General features: G+C 41.2%; 1 protein-coding gene across 5 annotated transcripts in view; it reads right to left on the bottom strand.

Moving 5' to 3' along the window:
- LOC130905657 (gastrula zinc finger protein XlCGF57.1-like) overlaps window positions 1–23,473 on the bottom strand; it is a 189,320-nt gene that overhangs the window by 113,570 nt on the left and 52,277 nt on the right. The gene's annotated exons all lie outside the window — the stretch shown is intronic.

Genomic DNA, 23,473 nt, shown 5'->3' with positions numbered 1-23,473 from the left:
GAATCTGAGTGTCCTCCAGGTCTAAACAGTTTTAATGTATCACGTGGGGGTTTGATATACTCCCATTGTGGTTGTTCATCACGTTTTATTTATTAGGAGAAAACAACAACAAAAAAATACATAACTAAACAGCGATGCTACCTGTGAACTAGGCATGTGCCAGTTTGAGATTCTGACGGTATGATAACCTAAATGGGATCCTCGATCTTAGAGACATGTTATTCTTGAAAGATAAATGTTGGAATGAGTTATAATAATTTGATATTAAAACCCCTCAATGTTTTTGTTTTAATAAAATTTGTAAAATTATTTTAACTGATAGGTTGCAATTCTTGTTGACGTCGCAGTGCGTTGACGTCACATGGCTCGCTGCCGAACTTCCAGCGTGTCACTTGTTAGCTACCCCAACATGTCGTCAGTTCTGCCCTTCCAATTTGAACCACAGCTGAAAAGTAAAGAGCAGTCCAGCACTATCGGTCGTTCACAAGACAAGCAGCAAAGGCAAAATGCAGAGCAGGAAATACCTGATGAGACAAGAGTTGGGCAAAACTGGTGGTGTACTCACGGCAAGTGCGTCTCAATGACAACGGAGCGAGAGTTGTGTATGTTGTCCAGAACTCCGGTTTTTGTTAGCAGATTTCAAGGTGAGCTATTGCGTGATCAAACTTATTCCAATATAATTATGTAGATTGTAGGGCTACAGCTATCGAATATTTTAGTAATCGAGTAATCGACTAAAAATTCTATCAATTAATCGAGTAATCGGATAAAACCTTTTTTTTAGGTAAAGAGCAATTATAACTAGGCCTGCAAGCAGGACTGAACGGGCCCTCGCAATCTAGCGCAACTCGGACGTCACGCAACTCGGACAGTGTGCAGGTCAGGGTGGTGGCAGATCGTCCTCTCTAATCATCTCATTAGAACCTAACATGCGCGAAAGTTGCCTCTTTACATTCACACACCTAAGAGATAAAAACCCCTATTGGACAGAGGACTACAAAAAAGGAGCGAATAAAGGGTCATCACAGCAACAGACAGAGACATGTGGACATGGGCCGTAAAATAAGTATTTTAAAAGGTCTTGAAACTACAATGACCAACCTGAAAAGAACTGGACATATATTTAAAAAAAATGAGTGACTTTCTATTGCCACTAGTTGGCGCTGTAGGGTTGATGCAAATGACCCCTACAGGACCCTTCAGACTATGACTCAACAAGCACGATATGTTTGGCGCAGATATGTTGTAGAAGTTATGACTGTTCAAAACTTGTGGTGAGACGAAATGGCTTCAGTCATTTTTACTTCTCCTGTTGGACCCTTCTGCTTCAACCAAACCTCAGTATTTTTCATCAGGCACCTGAACACATGTCTTCAGGCTCCCCTGATGCAGGTTTGAGGTGAATAGATTTTTTTTTCCTTGGAGGAGGAGCCTGTTTCGTAAAAAAGGCATTTCCTGTTCCCACTAGGGGGCGCTAGGCCTAATGAGTAATATTTCAATGCACTCGTGTTCAGGGTGGGATCCCGCACATACATGCCAGATATGAAAAAGATTGAACGTTGTTTCAAGGAGCTATTAGTCCTTTACTGAATTTGTCATTTTGCCGAAAAAATGGCCGACTTTGGCACCACGCCCAGGTCAGACCCATGAATGAAAACACACCATTTTGAAAAGTTTAGATTTCATAGGTCTCCTGAATTGTCTAACCAATTTTGAAGATGATCCAATTGATTCCCTCTGTGACAAGGTCTCAAATGTGCACCCTGTTAATTGATAAAAATTTCACATTCGATCCAAAATACCCGATTTCCTGTTGGGTTTGGAATATGGGTGCAAGAGACTTTTTGGAGCAGTTTTGCACAAGGTATCGACTCCCCAAATTTCATTGCTCTACGTTAAAAAAACCTAATAGGAAACGCCTTTTTGAAAAATTCAAGGGGGCGCCACTGAGCCATTTTGTTACATTTTTTTGTAACGTTGCAAGATTATCGAAATCCACACAAAGCCGCATGTATGTGCAAAATTTGGTGAGTTTTCGTGCATGTCCAGGCCTCCAAATGTAAACTGTACTAGAAATGGACAGAAATTTCACATTTGATCCAAAATACCCGATTTTCTGTTGGATTTGGAATATGGGTGCAAGAGGCTTTTTTGAGCAGTTAGGCATAAGGTATCTACTTCCCAAATTTCCTTGCTCTATGTTGAAAAAACCCAACAGGAAAGGCCTTTTTTAAAACTTCTTTCTGTCGCCACTAGTTGGCACTGTAGAGTTGATGCAAATGACCCCTACAAGAACCTTCAGGGTATGACTCTCAACAAACACGGAAAGTTTGGCGCAGATATGTTGCATATCTGCCGAGTTATGACTGTTCAAAGTTTTTGGCGAGACAAATTGTTGACGGTCATTTTCACTTCCAGTTTGGACCTCTCCGCTTCAACGAAACCTCAATATTTTTCATCAGGCACCTGAACACATGTCTTGAGGCTCCCCTGAAACAGGTTTGAGGTCAATAGATTTTTTTCCCTTGGAGGAGGAGCCTGTCTCGTAAAGAAGGCCATTTCCTGTTTCCACTAGGGGCGCCAGGCCTAATGGGTAATATTTCAATGCAGTCGTGTTCAGGCTGGGATATCTCATAAACATGCTAAAAATGAAAAAGATTGAACGTTGGATCACGGAGTTTTTAATCATTTTCTGAATTTGGTATTTTGCCTAAAAATGGCCGACTTTGGGACCACGCCCAGGCCAGACCCTTGAATGAAAACACACCATTTTGAAAACTTAAGATCTCATAGGTCTCCTGAATAGTCTGACCAATTTTGAAGACGATCCAACTTTATCCTTCAGCGACAAGGTCTCAAATGTAAATCGATAAAATTTCGCATTTGACCCAAAATTTCCAGCTTCCTGTTGGGTTTGGAATATGGGTGCAAGAGACTTTTTGGAGCAGTTTTGTACAATGTATCGACTCACTAAATTTCATTGTTCTACGTTGAAAAAACCTAATAGGAGAGGCCTTTTTGAAAATTTCAAGGGGGCGCCACTGAGCCATTTTGTTAAATTTTTTTGTAGATTATCAAAATTTACGCAAAGTTGAATGTATGTGCAAATTTTGGTGAGTTTTCGTGCATGTTCAAGCCTCCAAACGTAAACTCCAACTGTGAACCGAAAAAATTTCACATTCGATCCAAAATACCCGATTTCCTGTTGGATTTGGAATATGGGTGCAAGAGGCTTTTTTGAACAGTTAGGCATAAGGTATCTACTCCCCAAATTTCATTGCTCTACGTTGAAAACCTGAGAGGAGAGGCCTTTTTGAAAATTTTAAGGGTCAAGGGGGCGCCACTGAGCCATTTTTTGACATTTTTTCAAAACGACGCAAGATTATCGAAATTTACGCGAATCTGCACGTATGTGCAAATTTTGGTGACTTTTCGTGCATGTTCAGGCCTCCAAATTGGCCATTTTCATTTGCCATGAAGAAAGAAGAATAATAAGTAGGCCTGCAAGCAGGACTGAACGGGCCCTCGCAATCTAGCGCAACTCGGACGTCACGCAACTCGGACTGTGTGCAGGTCAGGGTGGTGGCAGATCCTCCTCTCTAATCATCTCATTCGAACCTAACATGCTCGAAAGTCGCCTATATACATTCCCACACCCAAGAGATAAAAACTCCTATTGGAGAGAGTACTACAAAAAAGGAGCCACTACTGAGCTGTGCAGCCAAGCCATTATTCAAAACTAAAATTAATCTTCTAACTGGTCCAATTCGACCAAGTGTGCCAAATATTGTGGCTCCTCTATAAGCTGCCTGAGTCTCTGAAAAAAAATATTTCCTTTAAATGGAGAACAAAGGGTCGTCACGGCAACAGACAGAGACACATGGACATGGGCCGTAAATAAGTATTTTAATAGGTCTTGAAACTACAATGACCAACCTGAAAAGAACTGGACATGTATTGGAAAAACGAGTGACTTTCTATTGCCACTAGTTGGCGCTGTAGGGTTGATGCAAATGACCCCTACAAGTTCCTTCAGGGTATGACTCTCAACAAGCACGGGAAGTTTGGCGCAGATATGTTCTATATCTGCCGAGTTATGATTGTTCAAAGTTTTTGGAGAGAAAAATTGTTGACAGTCATTTTCACTTTCCTGTTTGGACCCCTCCGCTTCAACGAAACTTCAATATTTTTCATCAGGCACCTGAAGACAGGTCTTAAGGCTTCCCTTATGCAGGTTTGAGGTAGATTGGTTTTTTCCCTTTAGAGGAGGAGTGTGTCCCGTAAAAAAGGGCATTTCCTGTTTCCACTAGGAGGCGCCAGGCACAAATGGTAAATTTTCAATCCAGTCCTGCTCAGGCTGGTATACCTCACACACATGCCAGATTTAAAATAGATTTAACATTGTATGAGGGTGTTATCAGTCATTTTCCGAATTTGGTGTTTTGGCGAAAAAATGGAAGAATTTGGCGCCCCGCCCAGGTCAGGCCCGTGAATGATAACACACCATTTTTATAACTTAAGATTTCATATGCCTCATGAACAGTCTCGCCAATTTTGAGAATGATCAAACTAATTCCCTAGGTGCCAAGGTGTAAAATGTGCACACTGTAAATCGATAAAAAGTTCACATTCAATCCAAAATACCCGATTTCCTGTAGGATTTGGAATGTGTGTGCAAGAGACTTTTTGGAGCAGTTTTGCACAAAGTTTTGACTCTCCAAATTTCATCACTCTATGTTAGAAAAACCTAAATGGAGAGGCCTTTTTGAAAATTTCAAGGGGGCGCCACTGAGCCATTTTCTTAAATTGTTTCGTAACGTTGCAAGATTATCGAACGTTATCCAAAGCCGCATGTATGTGCAAATTTTGGTGAGTTTTTATGCATATTCAAGCCTCCAAATGTAAACTCTTACTGTGAACCCATGAAAATTTCACATTCGATCCAAAATACCCGATTTCCTGTTGGATTTGGAATATGGGTGCAAGAGACTTTTTGGAGCAGTTTTGCATAAGGTATCTACTCCCCAAATTTCCTTGCTCTATGTTGAAAAAACCCAATAGGAAAGGCCTTTTTTAAAACTTCTTTCTGTCGCCACTAGTTGGCACTGTAGAGTTGATGCAAATGACCCCTACAAGAACCTTCAGGGTATGACTCTCAACAAACACGGAAAGTTTGGCGCAGATATGTTGCATATCTGCCGAGTTATGACTGTTCAAAATTTTTGGCGAGACAAATTGTTGACGGTCATTTTCACTTCCAGTTTGGACCTCTCCGCTTCAACGAAACCTCAATATTTTTCATCAGGGACCTGAACACATGTCTTGAGGCTCCCCTGAAACAGGTTTGAGGTCAATAGATTTTTTTCCCTTGGAGGAGGAGCCTGTCTCGTAAAGAAGGCCATTTCCTGTTCCCACTAGGGGGCGCCAGGCCTAATGGGTAATATTTCAATGCAGTCGTGTTCAGGCTGGGATATCTCATATACATGCTAGAAATGAAAAAGATTGAACGTTGTATCACGGAGTTTTTAATCATTTTCTGAATTTGGTATTTTGCCCAAAAATGGCCGACTTTGGGACCACGCCCAGGTCAGACCCTTGAGTGAAAACTCACCATTTTGAAAACTTAAGATCTCATATGTCTCCTGAATAGTCTGACCAATTTTGAAGACTATCCAACTATTTTCTTCAGCGACAAGGTCTCAAATGTAAATCGATAAAATTTCACATTTGATCCAAAATTTCCGGCTTCCTGTTGGGTTTGGAATATGGGTGCAAGAGACTTTTTGGAGCAGTTTTGCACAATGTATCGACTTGCCAAATTTCATCGTTCTACGTTGAAAAAACCTAATAGGAAAGGCCTTTTTGAAAATTTCAAGGGGGCGCCACTGAGCCATTTTGTTAAATTTTTTTGTAGATTATCAAAATTTACGCAAAGTTGCATGTATGTGCAAATTTTGGTGAGTTTTCGTGCATGTTCAGGCCTCCAAATGTAAACTCAAACTGTGAACCGATAAAAATTTCACATTTGATCCAAAATATCCGATTTCCTGTTGGATTTGGAATATGGGTGCAAGAGGCTTTTTTGAACAGTTAGGCATAAGGTATCTACTCCCCAAATTTCATTGCTCTACGTTGAAAACCTGAGAGGAGAGGCCTTTTTGAAAATTTTAAGGGTCAAGGGGGCGCCACTGAGCCATTTTTTGACATTTTTTCAAAACGACACAAGATTATCGAAATTTACGCAAAGCCGCACGTTTGTGCAAATTTTGGTGACTTTTCGTGCATGTTCAGGCCTCCAAATTGGCCATTTTCATTTGCCCTGAAAAAAGAAGAATAATAATAATAATAATAATAATAATCCTTTGCAAAACAATAGGGCCTTCGCACGCTTAGTGCTCGGGCCCTAATAATAATAATAATAATAATAACTAGGCCTGCAAGCAGGACTAAACGGGCCCTCGCAATCTAGCGCAACTCGGACGTCACGCAACTCGGACTGTGTGCGGGTCAGGCTGGTGGCAGATCCTCCTCTCTAATTATCTCATTAGAACCTAACATGCTCGAAAGTCGCCTATTTACATTCCCACACCCAAGAGATAAAAACCCCTATTGGAGAGAGTACTACAAAAAAGGAGCCACTACTGAGCTGTGCAGCCAAGCCCTTATTCAAAACCCAAAATTAATCTTCTAACTCGGCCAATTCGACCAAGTGTGCCAAATACTGTGGCTCTATAAGCTGCCTGAGTCTCTGAAAAAAAATATTTCCTTTAAATGGCGAACAAAGGGTCGTCACGGCAACAGACAGAGACACGTGGACATGGGCCGTAAATAAGTATTTTAATAGGTCTTGAAACTACAATGACCAACCTGAAAAGAACTGAACATGTATTGGAAAAACGAGTGACTTTCTATTGCCACTAGTTGGCGCTGTAGGTTTGATGCAAATGACCCCTACAAGGCCCTTCAGGGTATGACTCTCAACAAGCACGGGAAGTTTGCCGCAGATATGTTGTATATCTGCCGAGTTATGACTGTTCAAAATTTTTGGAGAGAAAAATTATTGACAGTCATTTTCACTTTCCTGTTTGGACCCCTCCGCTTCAACGAAACTTCAATATTTTTCATCAGGCACCTGAAGACAGGTCTTAAGGCTTCCCTTATGCAGGTTTGAGGTCGATTAATTTTTTCCCTTGGAGGAGGAGTGTGTCACCGTAAAAAAGGGCATTTCCTGTTCCCACTAGGAGGCGCCAGGCACAAATGGTAAATTTTCAATCCAGTCGTGCTCAGGCTGGTATACCTCACACACATGGCAGATTTAAAATAGATTGAACGTTGTATGAGGGAGTTATCAGTCATTTTCCGAATTCGGTGTTTTGGCGAAAAAATGGCCGACTTTGGCACCCCGCCCAGGTCAGGCCCGTGAATGAAAACACACCATTTTGATAACTTAAGATTTCATATGCCTCATGAACAGTCTCGCCAATTTTGAGAATGATCAAACTAATTCCCTAGGTGCCAAGGTGTAAAATGTGCACACTGTAAATCGATAAAAAATTCACATTCAATCCAAAATACCCGATTTCCTGTTGGGTTTGGAATACGCATGCAAGAGACTTTTTGGAGCAGTTTTGTACAAGGTATTGACTCTCCGAATTTCATCCATCTACGTTGAAAAAACCTAAATGGAGAGGCCTTTTTGAAAATTTCAAGGGGGCGCCACTGAGCCATTTTGTTACATTTTTTCGTAACGTTGCAAGATTATTGAACGTTATGCAAAGCCGCATGTATGTCGAAATTTTTGTGAGTTTTCGTGCATGTTCAAGCCTCCAAATGTAAACTCCTACTGTTAACCGATAAAAATTTCACATTTGATCCAAAATACCCGATTTCCTGTTGGATTTGGAAAATGGGTGCAAGAGACTTTTTGGAGCAGTTTTGCACAAGGTATCAACTCCCCAAATTTCCTCACTCTATGTTGGAAAAACCCAATAGGAAAGGCCTTTTTTAAAACTTCTTTCTGTCGCCACTAGTTGGCACTGTAGAGTTGATGCAAATGACCCCTACACGAACCTTCAGGGTATGACTCTCAACAAACACGGGAAGTTTGGCGCAGATATGTTGTATATCTGCCGAGTTATGACTGTTCAAAGTTTTTGGCGAGACAAATTGTTGACGGTCATTTTCACTTCCAGTTTGTACCTCTCCGCTTCTACAAAACCTCAATATTTTTCATTAGGCACCTGAACACATGTCTTGAGGCTCCCCTGAAACAGGTTTGAGGTCAATAGATTTTTTTCCCTTGGAGGAGGAGCCTGTCTCGTAAAGAAGGCCATTTCCTGTTCCCACTAGGGGGCGCCAAGCCTAATGGGTAAAATTTAAATGCAGTCGTGTTCAGGCTGGGATATCTCATATACTTGCTAGAAATGAAAAAGATTGAACGTTGTATCACGGAGTTTTTAATCATTTTCTGAATTTGGTGTTTTGCCCAAAAATGGCCAACTTTGGGACTACGCCCAGGCCAGACCCTTGGATGAAAACTCACCATTTTGAAAACTTAAGATCTCATATGTCTCCTGTATAGTCTGACCAATTTTGAAGACGATCCAACTATTTTCTTCAGCGACAAGGTCTCAAATGTAAATCGATAAAATTTCGCATTTGATCCAAAATTTCCGACTTCCTGTTGGATTTGGAATATAGGTGCAAGAGACTTTTTGGAGCAGTTTTACGCAATGTATCGACTCACCAAATTTCATCATTCTACGTTGAAAAAACCTAATAGGAAAGGCCTTTTTGAAAATTTCAAGGGGGCGCCACTGAGCGATTTTGTTAAATTTTTTTGTAGATTATCAAAATTTACGCAAAGTTGCATGTATGTGCAAATTTTGGTGAGTTTTCGTGCATGTTCAGGCCTCCAAACGTAAACTCCAACTGTGAACCGAAAAAATTTCACATTTGATCCAAAATATCCGATTTCCTGTCGGATTTGGAATATGGGTGCAAGAGGCTTTTTTGAACAGTTAGGCATAAGGTATCTACTCCCCAAATTTCATCGCTCTACGTTGAAAACCTGAGAGGAGAGGCCTTTTTGAAAATTTTAAGGGTCAAGGGGGCGCCACTGAGCCATTTTTTGAAATTTTTTCAAAACGACGCAAGATTATCAAATTTTACGCGAATCTGCACGTATGTGCAAATTTTGGTGACTTTTCGTGCATGTTCAGGCCTCCAAATTGGCCATTTTCATTTGCCATGAAGAAAGAATAATAATAATAATAATAATAATAATAATAATAACTAGGCCTGCAAGCAGGACTGAACGGGCCCTCGCAATCTAGCGCAACTCGGACGTCACGCAACTCGGACTGTGTGCAGGTCAGGGTGGTGGCAGATCCTCCTCTCTAATCATCTCATTAGAACCTAACATGCTCGAAAGTCGCCTAATTACATTCCCACACCCAAGAGATAAAAACCCCTATTGGAGAGAGTACTACAAAAAAGGAGCCACTACTGAGCTGTGCAGCCAAGCCCTTATTCAAAACCAAAATTAATCTTCTAACTTGGCCAATTCGACCAAGTGTGCCAAATATTGTGGCTCTATAAGCTGCCTGAGTCTCTGAAAAAAAATATTTCCTTTAAATGGCGAACAAAGGGTCGTCACGGCAACAGACAGAGACACGTGGACATGGGCCGTAAAAAAGTATTTTAATAGGTCTTGAAACTACAATGACCAACATGAAAAGAACTGGACATGTTTTGGAAAAACGAGTGACTTCCTATCGCCACTAGTTGGCGCTGTAGGGTTGATGCAAATGACCCCTACAAGTTCCTTCAGGGTATGACTCTCAACAAGCACGGGAAGTTTGGCGCAGATATGTTCTATATCTGCCGAGTTATGATTGTTCAAAGTTTTTGGAGAGAAAAATTGTTGACAGTCATTTTCACTTTCCTGTTTGGACCCCTCCGCTTCAACGAAACTTCAATATTTTTCATCAGGCACCTGAAGACAGGTCTTAAGGCTTCCCTTATGCAGGTTTGAGGTAGATTGGTTTTTTCCCTTTAGAGGAGGAGTGTGTCCCGTAAAAAAGGGCATTTCCTGTTTCCACTAGGAGGCGCCAGGCACAAATGGTAAATTTTCAATCCAGTCCTGCTCAGGCTGGTATACCTCACACACATGCCAGATTTAAAATAGATTTAACATTGTATGAGGGTGTTATCAGTCATTTTCCGAATTTGGTGTTTTGGCGAAAAAATGGAAGAATTTGGCGCCCCGCCCAGGTCAGGCCCGTGAATGATAACACACCATTTTTATAACTTAAGATTTCATATGCCTCATGAACAGTCTCGCCAATTTTGAGAATGATCAAACTAATTCCCTAGGTGCCAAGGTGTAAAATGTGCACACTGTAAATCGATAAAAAGTTCACATTCAATCCAAAATACCCGATTTCCTGTAGGATTTGGAATGTGTGTGCAAGAGACTTTTTGGAGCAGTTTTGCACAAAGTTTTGACTCTCCAAATTTCATCACTCTATGTTAGAAAAACCTAAATGGAGAGGCCTTTTTGAAAATTTCAAGGGGGCGCCACTGAGCCATTTTCTTAAATTGTTTCGTAACGTTGCAAGATTATCGAACGTTATCCAAAGCCGCATGTATGTGCAAATTTTGGTGAGTTTTTATGCATATTCAAGCCTCCAAATGTAAACTCTTACTGTGAACCCATGAAAATTTCACATTCGATCCAAAATACCCGATTTCCTGTTGGATTTGGAATATGGGTGCAAGAGACTTTTTGGAGCAGTTTTGCATAAGGTATCTACTCCCCAAATTTCCTTGCTCTATGTTGAAAAAACCCAATAGGAAAGGCCTTTTTTAAAACTTCTTTCTGTCGCCACTAGTTGGCACTGTAGAGTTGATGCAAATGACCCCTACAAGAACCTTCAGGGTATGACTCTCAACAAACACGGAAAGTTTGGCGCAGATATGTTGCATATCTGCCGAGTTATGACTGTTCAAAATTTTTGGCGAGACAAATTGTTGACGGTCATTTTCACTTCCAGTTTGGACCTCTCCGCTTCAACGAAACCTCAATATTTTTCATCAGGGACCTGAACACATGTCTTGAGGCTCCCCTGAAACAGGTTTGAGGTCAATAGATTTTTTTCCCTTGGAGGAGGAGCCTGTCTCGTAAAGAAGGCCATTTCCTGTTCCCACTAGGGGGCGCCAGGCCTAATGGGTAATATTTCAATGCAGTCGTGTTCAGGCTGGGATATCTCATATACATGCTAGAAATGAAAAAGATTGAACGTTGTATCACGGAGTTTTTAATCATTTTCTGAATTTGGTATTTTGCCCAAAAATGGCCGACTTTGGGACCACGCCCAGGTCAGACCCTTGAGTGAAAACTCACCATTTTGAAAACTTAAGATCTCATATGTCTCCTGAATAGTCTGACCAATTTTGAAGACTATCCAACTATTTTCTTCAGCGACAAGGTCTCAAATGTAAATCGATAAAATTTCACATTTGATCCAAAATTTCCGGCTTCCTGTTGGGTTTGGAATATGGGTGCAAGAGACTTTTTGGAGCAGTTTTGCACAATGTATCGACTTGCCAAATTTCATCGTTCTACGTTGAAAAAACCTAATAGGAAAGGCCTTTTTGAAAATTTCAAGGGGGCGCCACTGAGCCATTTTGTTAAATTTTTTTGTAGATTATCAAAATTTACGCAAAGTTGCATGTATGTGCAAATTTTGGTGAGTTTTCGTGCATGTTCAGGCCTCCAAATGTAAACTCAAACTGTGAACCGATAAAAATTTCACATTTGATCCAAAATATCCGATTTCCTGTTGGATTTGGAATATGGGTGCAAGAGGCTTTTTTGAACAGTTAGGCATAAGGTATCTACTCCCCAAATTTCATTGCTCTACGTTGAAAACCTGAGAGGAGAGGCCTTTTTGAAAATTTTAAGGGTCAAGGGGGCGCCACTGAGCCATTTTTTGACATTTTTTCAAAACGACACAAGATTATCGAAATTTACGCAAAGCCGCACGTTTGTGCAAATTTTGGTGACTTTTCGTGCATGTTCAGGCCTCCAAATTGGCCATTTTCATTTGCCCTGAAAAAAGAAGAATAATAATAATAATAACTAGGCCTGCAAGCAGGACTGAACGGGCCCTCGCAATCTAGCGCAACTCGGACGTCACGCAACTCGGACTGTGTGCAGGTCAGGGTGGTGGCAGATCCTCCTCTCTAATCATCTCATTAGAACCTAACATGCTCGAAAGTCGCCTATATACAATCCCACACCCAAGAGATAAAAACCCCTATTGGAGCGAGTACTACAAAAAAGGAGCCACTACTGAGCTGTGCAGCCAAGCCCTTATTCAAAACCCAAAATTAATCTTCTAAGTGGGCCAATTCGACCAAGTGTGCCAAATATTGTGGCTCTATAAGCTGCCTGAGTCTCTGGAAAAAAATATTTCCTTTAAATGGCGAACAAAGGGTCGTCACGGCAACAGACAGAGACACTTGGACATGGGCCGTAAATAAGTATTTTAATAGCTGTTGAAACTACAATGACCAACCTGAAAAGAACTGAACATGTATTGGAAAAACGAGTGACTTTCAATTGCCACTAGTTGGCGCTGTAGGTTTGATGCAAATGACCCCTACAAGGCCCTTCAGGGTATGACTCTCAACAAGCACGGGAAGTTTGGCGCAGATATGTTGTATATCTGCCGAGTTATGACTGTTCAAAGTTTTTGGAGAGAAAAATTGTTGACAGTCATTTTCACTTTCCTGTTTGGACCCCTCCGCTTCAACGAAACTTCAATATTTTTCATCAGGCACCTGAAGACAGGTCTTAAGGCTTCCCTTATGCAGGTTTGAGGTAGATTGATTTTTTTCCCTTGGAGAAGGAGTGTGTCCTGTAAAAAAGGGCATTTCCTGTTCCCACTAGGAGGCGCCAGGCACAAATGGTAAAATTTCAATCCAGTCGTGCTCAGGCTTGTATACCTCACACACAGGCCAGATTTAAAATAGATTGAACGTTGTATGAGGGAGTTATCAGTCATTTTCCGAATTCGGTGTTTTGGCGAAAAAATGGCCGACTTTGGCACCCCGGCCAGGTCAGGCCCGTGAATGAAAACACACCATTTTGATAACTTAAGATTTCATATGCCTCATGAACAGTCTCGCCAATTTTGAGAATGATCAAACTAATTCCCTAGGTGCCAAGGTGTAAAATGTGCACACTGTAAATCGATAAAAAATTCACATTCAATCCAAAATACCCGATTTCCTGTTGGGTTTGGAATACGCATGCAAGAGACTTTTTGGAGCAGTTTTGTACAAGGTATTGACTCTCCGAATTTCATCCCTCTACGTTGAAAAAACCTAAATGGAGAGGCCTTTTTGAAAATTTCAAGGGGGCGCCACTGAGCCATTTTGTTACATGTTTTCGTAACGTTGCAAGATTATTGAACGTTATGCAAAGTCGCATGTATGTCGAAATTTTTGAGAGTTTTCGTGCATGTTCAAGCCTCCAAATGTAAACTCCTACTGTGAACCGATAAAAATATCACTTTTGATCCAAAATACCCGATTTCCTGTTGGATTTGGAATATGGGTGCAAGAGACTTTTTGGAGCAGTTTTGCATAAGGTATCTACTCCCCAAATTTCCTTGCTCTATGTTGAAAAAACCCAATAGGAAAGGCCTTTTTTAAAACTTCTTTCTGTCGCCACTAGTTGGCACTGTAGAGTTGATGCAAATGACCCCTACAAGAACCTTCAGAGTATGACTCTCAACAAACACGGAAAGTTTGGCGCAGATATGTTGCATATCTGCCGAGTTATGACTGTTCAAAGTTTTTGGCGAGACAAATTGTTGACGGTCATTTTCACTTCCAGTTTGGACCTCTCCGCTTCAACGAAACCTCAATATTTTTCATCAGGCACCTGAACACATGTCTTGAGGCTCCCCTGAAACAGGTTTGAGGTCAACAGATTTTTTTCCCTTGGAGGAGGAGCCTGTCTCGTAAAGAAGTCCATTTCCTGTTCCCACTAGGGGGCGCCAGGCCTAATGGGTAATATTTCAATGCAGTCGTGTTCAGGCTAGGATATCTCATATACATGCTAGAAATGAAAAAGATTGAACGTTGTATCACGGAGTTTTTAATCATTTTCTGAATTTGGTGTTTTGCCCAAAAATGGCCGACTTTGGAACCACGCCCAGGTCAGACCCTTGAGTGAAAACTCACCATTTTGAAAACTTAAGATCTCATATGTCTCCTGAATAGTCTGACCAATTTTGAAGATGATCCAACTATTTTCTTCAGCGACAAGGTCTCAAATGTAAATCGATAAAATTTCACATTTGATCCAAAATTTCCGGCTTCCTGTTTGGTTTGGAATATGGGTGCAAGAGACTTTTTGGAGCAGTTTTGCACAATGTATCGACTCGCCAAATTTCATTGTTCTACGTTGAAAAAACCTAATAGGAGAGGCCTTTTTGAAAATTTCAAGGGGGCGCCACTGAGCGATTTTGTTAAAATTTTTTGTAGATTATCAAAATTTACGCCAAGTTGCATGTATGTGCAAATTTTGGTGAGTTTTTATGCATGTTCAAGCCTCCAAATGTAAACTCCTACTGTGAACCGATAAAAATTTCACATTCGATCAAAAATACCCGATTTCCTGTTGGATTTGGAATACGGGTGCAAGAGACTTTTTGGAGCAGTTTTGCACAAGGTATCGACTCCCCAAATTTCATCACTCTCTGTTAAAAAAACCTAATAGGAAACGCCTTTTTGAAAAATTCAAGGGGGCGCCACTGAGGCATTTTGCTACATTTTTTCGTAACATTGCAAGATTATTGAACGTTATCTAAAGCCGCATGTATGTGCAAATTTTTAAGAGTTTTTGTGCATATTCAAGCCTCCAAATGTAAACTCCTACTGTGAACCCATGAAAATTTCACATTCGATCCAAAATACCCGATTTCCTGTTGGATTTGGAATATGGGTGCAAGAGACTTTTTGGAGCAGTTTTGCATAAGGTATCTACTCCCCAAATTTCCTTGCTCTATGTTGAAAAAACCCAATAGGAAAGGCCTTTTTTAAAACTTCTTTCTGTCGCCACTAGTTGGCACTGTAGAGTTGATGCAAATGACCCCTACAAGAACCTTCAGGGTATGACTCTCAACAAACACGGGAAGTTTGGCGCAGATATGTTGTATATCTGCCGAGTTATGACTGTTCAAAGTTTTTTGCGTGACAAATTGTTGACGTTCATTTTCACTTTCCTGTTTGGACCCCTCCGCCTCAACGAAACCTCAATATTTTTCATCAGGCATCTGAACACAGGTCTTAAGGCTCCCCTGATGCAGGTTTGAGGTCAACAGATTTTTTTCCCTTGGAGGAGGAACCTGTCTCGTAAAAAAAGGCATTTCCTGTTCTCACTAGGGGGCGCTAGACCTAATGGGTAATATTTCAATGCACTCGTGTTAAGGGTGGGATACCGCATATACATGGCAGATATGAAAAAGATTGAAAGTTGTGTCAAGGAATTATTAGCCATTTACTGAATTCGGTGTTTTGCCGAAAAAATGGCCGACTTTGGCACCACGCCCAGGTCAGACCCGTGAATGAAAACACACCATTTTAGAAACTTAAGATCTCATATGTCTCCTGAACAGTCTCACCAATTTTGAAGATGATCCAACTAACTCCCTCAGCGAAAAGGTCTCAAATGTGCACCCTGTAAATCGATAAAAATTTCATATTTGATCCAAAATAACCGATTTCCTGTTGGGTTTGGAATATGCGTGTCAATGCTTTTTTGGAGCGGTTTTGGACAAGGTATAGACCCCCCAAATTTCATTGCTCTACGCTGACAGACCCTAATGTTATAGGCCAATTTTAAAATTTCAAGGGGGCGCCACTGAGCCATTTTGTTATATTTTTTTGCAACGTTGCAAAATTATCGAAATTTACAATTTTCCGGACGTATGTGCAAATTTTGGTGACTTTTCGTGCATGTTCAGGCCTCCAAATTGGCCGTTTTCATTTGCCCTGAAAAAAAAAAAAAATAAAAAAAAAAAAAATAATCCTTTGCAAAACAATAGGGCCTTCGCACGCTTAGTGCTCGGGCCCTAATAATAATAATCCTTTGCAAAACAATAGGGCCTTCGCACGCTTAGTGCTCGGGCCCTAATAATAATAATAATAATAATAACTAGGCCTGCAAGCAGGACTAAACGGGCCCTCGCAATCTAGCGCAACTCGGACGTCACGCAACTCGGACTGTGTGCGGGTCAGGCTGGTGGCAGATCCTCCTCTCTAATTATCTCATTAGAACCTAACATGCTCGAAAGTCGCCTATTTACATTCCCACACCCAAGAGATAAAAACCCCTATTGGAGAGAGTACTACAAAAAAGGAGCCACTACTGAGCTGTGCAGCCAAGCCCTTATTCAAAACCCAAAATTAATCTTCTAACTCGGCCAATTCGACCAAGTGTGCCAAATACTGTGGCTCTATAAGCTGCCTGAGTCTCTGAAAAAAAATATTTCCTTTAAATGGCGAACAAAGGGTCGTCACGGCAACAGACAGAGACACGTGGACATGGGCCGTAAATAAGTATTTTAATAGGTCTTGAAACTACAATGACCAACCTGAAAAGAACTGAACATGTATTGGAAAAACGAGTGACTTTCTATTGCCACTAGTTGGCGCTGTAGGTTTGATGCAAATGACCCCTACAAGGCCCTTCAGGGTATGACTCTCAACAAGCACGGGAAGTTTGCCGCAGATATGTTGTATATCTGCCGAGTTATGACTGTTCAAAATTTTTGGAGAGAAAAATTATTGACAGTCATTTTCACTTTCCTGTTTGGACCCCTCCGCTTCAACGAAACTTCAATATTTTTCATCAGGCACCTGAAGACAGGTCTTAAGGCTTCCCTTATGCAGGTTTGAGGTCGATTAATTTTTTCCCTTGGAGGAGGAGTGTGTCACCGTAAAAAAGGGCATTTCCTGTTCCCACTAGGAGGCGCCAGGCACAAATGGTAAATTTTCAATCCAGTCGTGCTCAGGCTGGTATACCTCACACACATGGCAGATTTAAAATAGATTGAACGTTGTATGAGGGAGTTATCAGTCATTTTCCGAATTCGGTGTTTTGGCGAAAAAATGGCAGACTTTGGCACCCCGCCCAGGTCAGGCCCGTGAATGAAAACACACCATTTTGATAACTTAAGATTTCATATGCCTCATGAACAGTCTCGCCAATTTTGAGAATGATCAAACTAATTCCCTAGGTGCCAAGGTGTAAAATGTGCACACTGTAAATCGATAAAAAATTCACATTCAATCCAAAATACCCGATTTCCTGTTGGGTTTGGAATACGCATGCAAGAGACTTTTTGGAGCAGTTTTGTACAAGGTATTGACTCTCCGAATTTCATCCATCTACGTTGAAAAAACCTAAATGGAGAGGCCTTTTTGAAAATTTCAAGGGGGCGCCACTGAGCCATTTTGTTACATTTTTTCGTAACGTTGCAAGATTATTGAACGTTATGCAAAGCCGCATGTATGTCGAAATTTTTGTGAGTTTTCGTGCATGTTCAAGCCTCCAAATGTAAACTCCTACTGTTAACCGATAAAAATTTCACATTTGATCCAAAATACCCGATTTCCTGTTGGATTTGGAAAATGGGTGCAAGAGACTTTTTGGAGCAGTTTTGCACAAGGTATCAACTCCCCAAATTTCCTCACTCTATGTTGGAAAAACCCAATAGGAAAGGCCTTTTTTAAAACTTCTTTCTGTCGCCACTAGTTGGCACTGTAGAGTTGATGCAAATGACCCCTACACGAACCTTCAGGGTATGACTCTCAACAAACACGGGAAGTTTGGCGCAGATATGTTGTATATCTGCCGAGTTATGACTGTTCAAAGTTTTTGGCGAGACAAATTGTTGACGGTCATTTTCACTTCCAGTTTGTACCTCTCCGCTTCTACAAAACCTCAATATTTTTCATTAGGCACCTGAACACATGTCTTGAGGCTCCCCTGAAACAGGTTTGAGGTCAATAGATTTTTTTCCCTTGGAGGAGGAGCCTGTCTCGTAAAGAAGGCCATTTCCTGTTCCCACTAGGGGGCGCCAAGCCTAATGGGTAAAATTTAAATGCAGTCGTGTTCAGGCTGGGATATCTCATATACTTGCTAGAAATGAAAAAGATTGAACGTTGTATCACGGAGTTTTTAATCATTTTCTGAATTTGGTGTTTTGCCCAAAAATGGCCAACTTTGGGACTACGCCCAGGCCAGACCCTTGGATGAAAACTCACCATTTTGAAAACTTAAGATCTCATATGTCTCCTGTATAGTCTGACCAATTTTGAAGACGATCCAACTATTTTCTTCAGCGACAAGGTCTCAAATGTAAATCGATAAAATTTCGCATTTGATCCAAAATTTCCGACTTCCTGTTGGATTTGGAATATAGGTGCAAGAGACTTTTTGGAGCAGTTTTACGCAATGTATCGACTCACCAAATTTCATCATTCTACGTTGAAAAAACCTAATAGGAAAGGCCTTTTTGAAAATTTCAAGGGGGCGCCACTGAGCGATTTTGTTAAATTTTTTTGTAGATTATCAAAATTTACGCAAAGTTGCATGTATGTGCAAATTTTGGTGAGTTTTCGTGCATGTTCAGGCCTCCAAACGTAAACTCCAACTGTGAACCGAAAAAATTTCACATTTGATCCAAAATATCCGATTTCCTGTCGGATTTGGAATATGGGTGCAAGAGGCTTTTTTGAACAGTTAGGCATAAGGTATCTACTCCCCAAATTTCATCGCTCTACGTTGAAAACCTGAGAGGAGAGGCCTTTTTGAAAATTTTAAGGGTCAAGGGGGCGCCACTGAGCCATTTTTAAAAATTTTTTCAAAACGACGCAAGATTATCAAATTTTACGCGAATCTGCACGTATGTGCAAATTTTGGTGACTTTTCGTGCATGTTCAGGCCTCCAAATTGGCCATTTTCATTTGCCATGAAGAAAGAAGAATAATAATAATAATAACTAGCCCTGCAAGCAGGACTGAACGGGCCCTCGCGTATGGCGCAACTCGGACGTCAAACAAAGTCGAAGGGCAGGCAGGTCGGGGCAGTGGCAGTCGACAACAGACAGATATCCAGGCAGATATATTGCATGTCTGAATGTTCAGAATTAGTGGGGAGAGAAAATGGCGACGGTCATTATGACTTTCCTCTGGGACCCCTCTGCTTTAACAAAACAAAATTGTTTATTAGGCACCTGAACACGGTCATTATGACTTTCCTTTTGGACCCCTCTGCTTTAACGAAACAAAATTGTTGATCAGGCACCTGAACACATGTCTTAAGGCTCCCCTGATTCAGGTTTGAGGTCAATTGATTTTTGTCCCTGAGAAGCAGGAGCCTTTCTCTTTAACTAAAAGTGTGTTTCCTGTTCCCACTAGGGGGCGCCAGGCGTAATGAGTAATATTTCAATAAAGTCATGTGCAGGCTGAAATACTTCACATTCATGCCAAATATGAAAAAGATTGCACCTTCAATCAGGAAGTTATTACCGTATTTTTCGGACTACAAGTCGCACCTGAGTATAAGTCGCACAAGCCAGAAAATGCCCAACAAAGAGAAAAAAAACATATATAAGTCTTACCGGAGTATAAGTCGCAATTTTGGGGGAAATTTACTTGATAAAATCCAACACATAGAACAGATATGTCATCTTGAAAGGCAGTTTAATATAAAAATACAATAGAGAACAACATGCTGAATAAATGTACAGTGTACAGTGCATAAACAACGAAATGCGAATATACTGTCCTCACCAGGACGCTACCGCTCGGTCCTGGCTATATACAGCGAACTCCAAAAAGACAATGCTGGACGTCCGCATAATTTGTTGAATCAATTTGGTCCTCGATAGCAAACAGGTTCACATCAACGTAAATAAATGATAATTAGGTACTATTGCAGCAATAACGTGACAGATTAGCATGCGTTCGCTAGCATTAGCACACCATTCAAACAACCACACAACTGGCTGTAAGTGTCCGCTCGCGGGTGGAAAACACACAACAACAACAGAAAAGATGATACACGCAGGCGTTGCCTCTGTAGAGATATTTTAAAAGCATAAACAATGAACGTAGGTTCGCAGCCGTCTTTCCCTCTCGCTAACTCGCCCACTCACTCACTCACTCACTCACTCACTCACTCACTCACTCACTCACTCACTCACTCACTCACTCACTCACTCACTCACTCACTCACTCACTCACTCACTCACTCACTCAGAGCTACGTAGCTGTCTGTCTTCTTCTGGTGTGCGAGCGCTCTTCTTCACGTAAACAAGTGCGAGTGCGCTCCCAGGTGGGCGTGAAAGCGCCACAAACTAAATGCATCCATTTCAATATAAAAAAAGTCAATTATACATTTGAACATACATTGCCAAAGGCAGAACGCGAACGTGGCCATAGCTATTAAGAGTTATTCAGATAACTATAGCATGCTAACAAGTTCACAAAACCATTAGTCCAAAACACCAAAATAAAATGGGAAATTTTATCATAATGTGTTAATAATTTCACACATAAGTCGCTGCTGAGTATAAGTCGCACCCCAAAGCAAAATATGAAAAAAACCGCGACTTATAGTCATTGACTGAATTGTATTGTCAAAAATAAGACACATTTGCTCCCCTGGCCAGGAAAGGGCCGTGAATGAAATGTCACCATTTTGATAACCTAACATCTCATATGTGTCATGAATAGTCTGACCAATTTTGAGGAGCATTCAACTTACTGCCTCGGCGTAATGGTGTCAAACGTGCATGCTGGTTTTAGACAAAAATGCCATGTTGTGCAAGATTCAATCCCTAATACCCGATTTCCTGTTGGGTTTGGAATATGGGTGCAAGAGACTTTTTGGAGCAGTTTTGCACAACGTATCCACTCCCCAAATTTCATCACTCTACGTCGAAAAAAACTAATAGGACAGGCCTTTTTTAAAAATTGAAGGGGGCGCCACTGAGCCATTTTATTACATCTTTTGGCAATGTTGCTAAATTCATGAAATTTACATGAAGCCGCATGTATGTGCAAATTTAGGTGAGTTTTCGAGCATGTTCAGACCTCGAAATTGGCCATTTTGTGACAAAATGCCGAGGGTCTTTTCACTTTCCTGTTTGGGTACTGCTACATCAACGAAAACTCAATATTTTTCATCATATACCTAAAGACATGTCTTAAGGCTCCCCTGATGCAGGTTTGAGGTCAATTGATGTTTTTCACCAGGAGGAGGAGCCTTTCTCGTAAAAATGGGTGTTTCCTCTTCCCACAAGGGGGCGCCAGGCCTAATGGAAAATATTTCAATGCAGTCGTGTTCAGGTTAAGACACCTTACACGCATGCCAAATATGAAAAAGATTGGACCTTGTATCAGGAAGTTATTAATCATTTACTGAAATTGGCGCGTTGCCAAAAAAACACCCGACTTTGGTACCCCGCCCAGGTTAGGCCCGTGGACGAAAACTCACCATTTTCACAACTTAATATCTCATATGTCTCATGAAGACGTACACCAATTTTGAGGAAGATCCAACGTACTGGCTCGGCGCAATGGTCTGAAACGTGCATGCTGGTTTTCGCCCAAAATGCTATGTTTTTCAACATTCAATCCAAAATATCCGATTTCCTGTTGGGTTTGGAATATGGGTGCTGCAGACTTTTTGAAGCGTCTCTGGACAACGTATCCACTCCCCAAATTTCATCGCTCTACGTTGAAAAACATCAAAGCAAAGGGCATTTTTAAAATTTCAAGGGGGCGCCACTGAGCCATTTTTTGATTTTTTTAAAAAACGTTGCTAAATTTTCGAAATTTTCGCGAAGCCGGATGTATATGCAAATTTTGGTGAGTTTTTGAGCATGTTCAGGCCTTCAAATTGGCCATTTTCATTTGCCATGAAAAAATAATAATAATAATAATAATAATAATAATAATCCTTCGAAGAACAATAGGGCCTCGCACGCTGAGAGTGCTCGGGCCCTAATAACTAGCCCTGCAAGCAGGACTGAACGGGCCCTCGCGTATGGCGCAACTCGGACGTCAAACAAAGTCGAAGGGCAGGCAGGTCGGGGCGGTGGCAGTCGACAACAGACAGATATCCAGGCAGATATATTGCATGTCTGAATGTTCAGAATTAGTGGGGAGAGAAAATGGCGACGGTCATTATGACTTTCCTATGGGACCCCTCTGCTTTAACAAAACAAAATTGTTTATTAGGCACCTGAACATGGTCATTATGACTTTCCTTTTGGACCCCTCTGCTTTAACGAAACAAAATTGTTGATCAGGCACCTGAACACATGTCTTAAGGCTCCGCTGATTCAGGTTTGAGGTCAATTGATTTTTGACCCTGAGAAGCAGGAGCCTTCCTATTTAATTAAAAGTGTGTTTCCTGTTCCCACTAGGGGGCGCCAGGCGTAATGAGTAATATTTCAATAAAGTCATGTGCAGGCTGAAATACTTCACATTCATGCCAAATATGAAAAAGATTGCACCTTCAATCAGGAAGTTATTACCGTATTTTTCGGACTACAAGTCGCACCTGAGTATAAGTCGCACAAGCCAGAAAATGCCCAACAAAGAGAAAAAAAACATATATAAGTCTTACCGGAGTATAAGTCGCAATTTTGGGGGAAATTTACTTGATAAAATCCAACACATAGAACAGATATGTCATCTTGAAAGGCAGTTTAATATAAAAATACAATAGAGAACAACATGCTGAATAAATCTACAGTGTACAGTGCATAAACAACGAAATGCGAATATACTGTCCTCACCAGGACGCTACCGCTCGGTCCTGGCTATATACAGCGAACTCCAAAAAGACAATGCTGGACGTCCGCATAATTTGTTGAATCAATTTGGTCCTCGATAGCAAACAGGTTCACATCAACGTAAATAAATGATAATTAGGTACTATTGCAGCAATAACATAACAGATTAGCATGCGTTCGCTAGCATTAGCACACCATTCAAACAACCACACAACTGGCTGTAAGTGTCCGCTCGCGGGTGGAAAACACACAACAACAACAGAAAAGATGATACACGCAGGCGTTGCCTCTGTAGAGATATTTTAAAAGCATAAACAATGAACGTAGCTTCGCAGCCGTCTTTCCCTCTCGCTAACTCGCCCACTCACTCACTCACTCACTCACTCACTCACTCACTCACTCACTCACTCACTCACTCACTCACTCACTCACTCACTCACTCACTCACTCAGAGCTACGTAGCTGTCTGTCTTCTTCTGGTGTGCGAGCGCTCTTCTTCACGTAAACAAGTGCGAGTGCGCTCCCAGGTGGGCGTGAAAGCGCCACAAACTAAATGCATCCATTTCAATTTAAAAAAGTCA

The sequence above is a fragment of the Corythoichthys intestinalis genome, chromosome 17 (genome assembly GCF_030265065.1).
Source record: "Corythoichthys intestinalis isolate RoL2023-P3 chromosome 17, ASM3026506v1, whole genome shotgun sequence".
In the NCBI taxonomy this organism is placed as follows: Eukaryota; Metazoa; Chordata; class Actinopteri; order Syngnathiformes; family Syngnathidae; genus Corythoichthys; species Corythoichthys intestinalis.
Note: the sequence above shows the minus strand (reverse complement) of the source record. Positions and strands in the feature narration are given on the sequence as shown.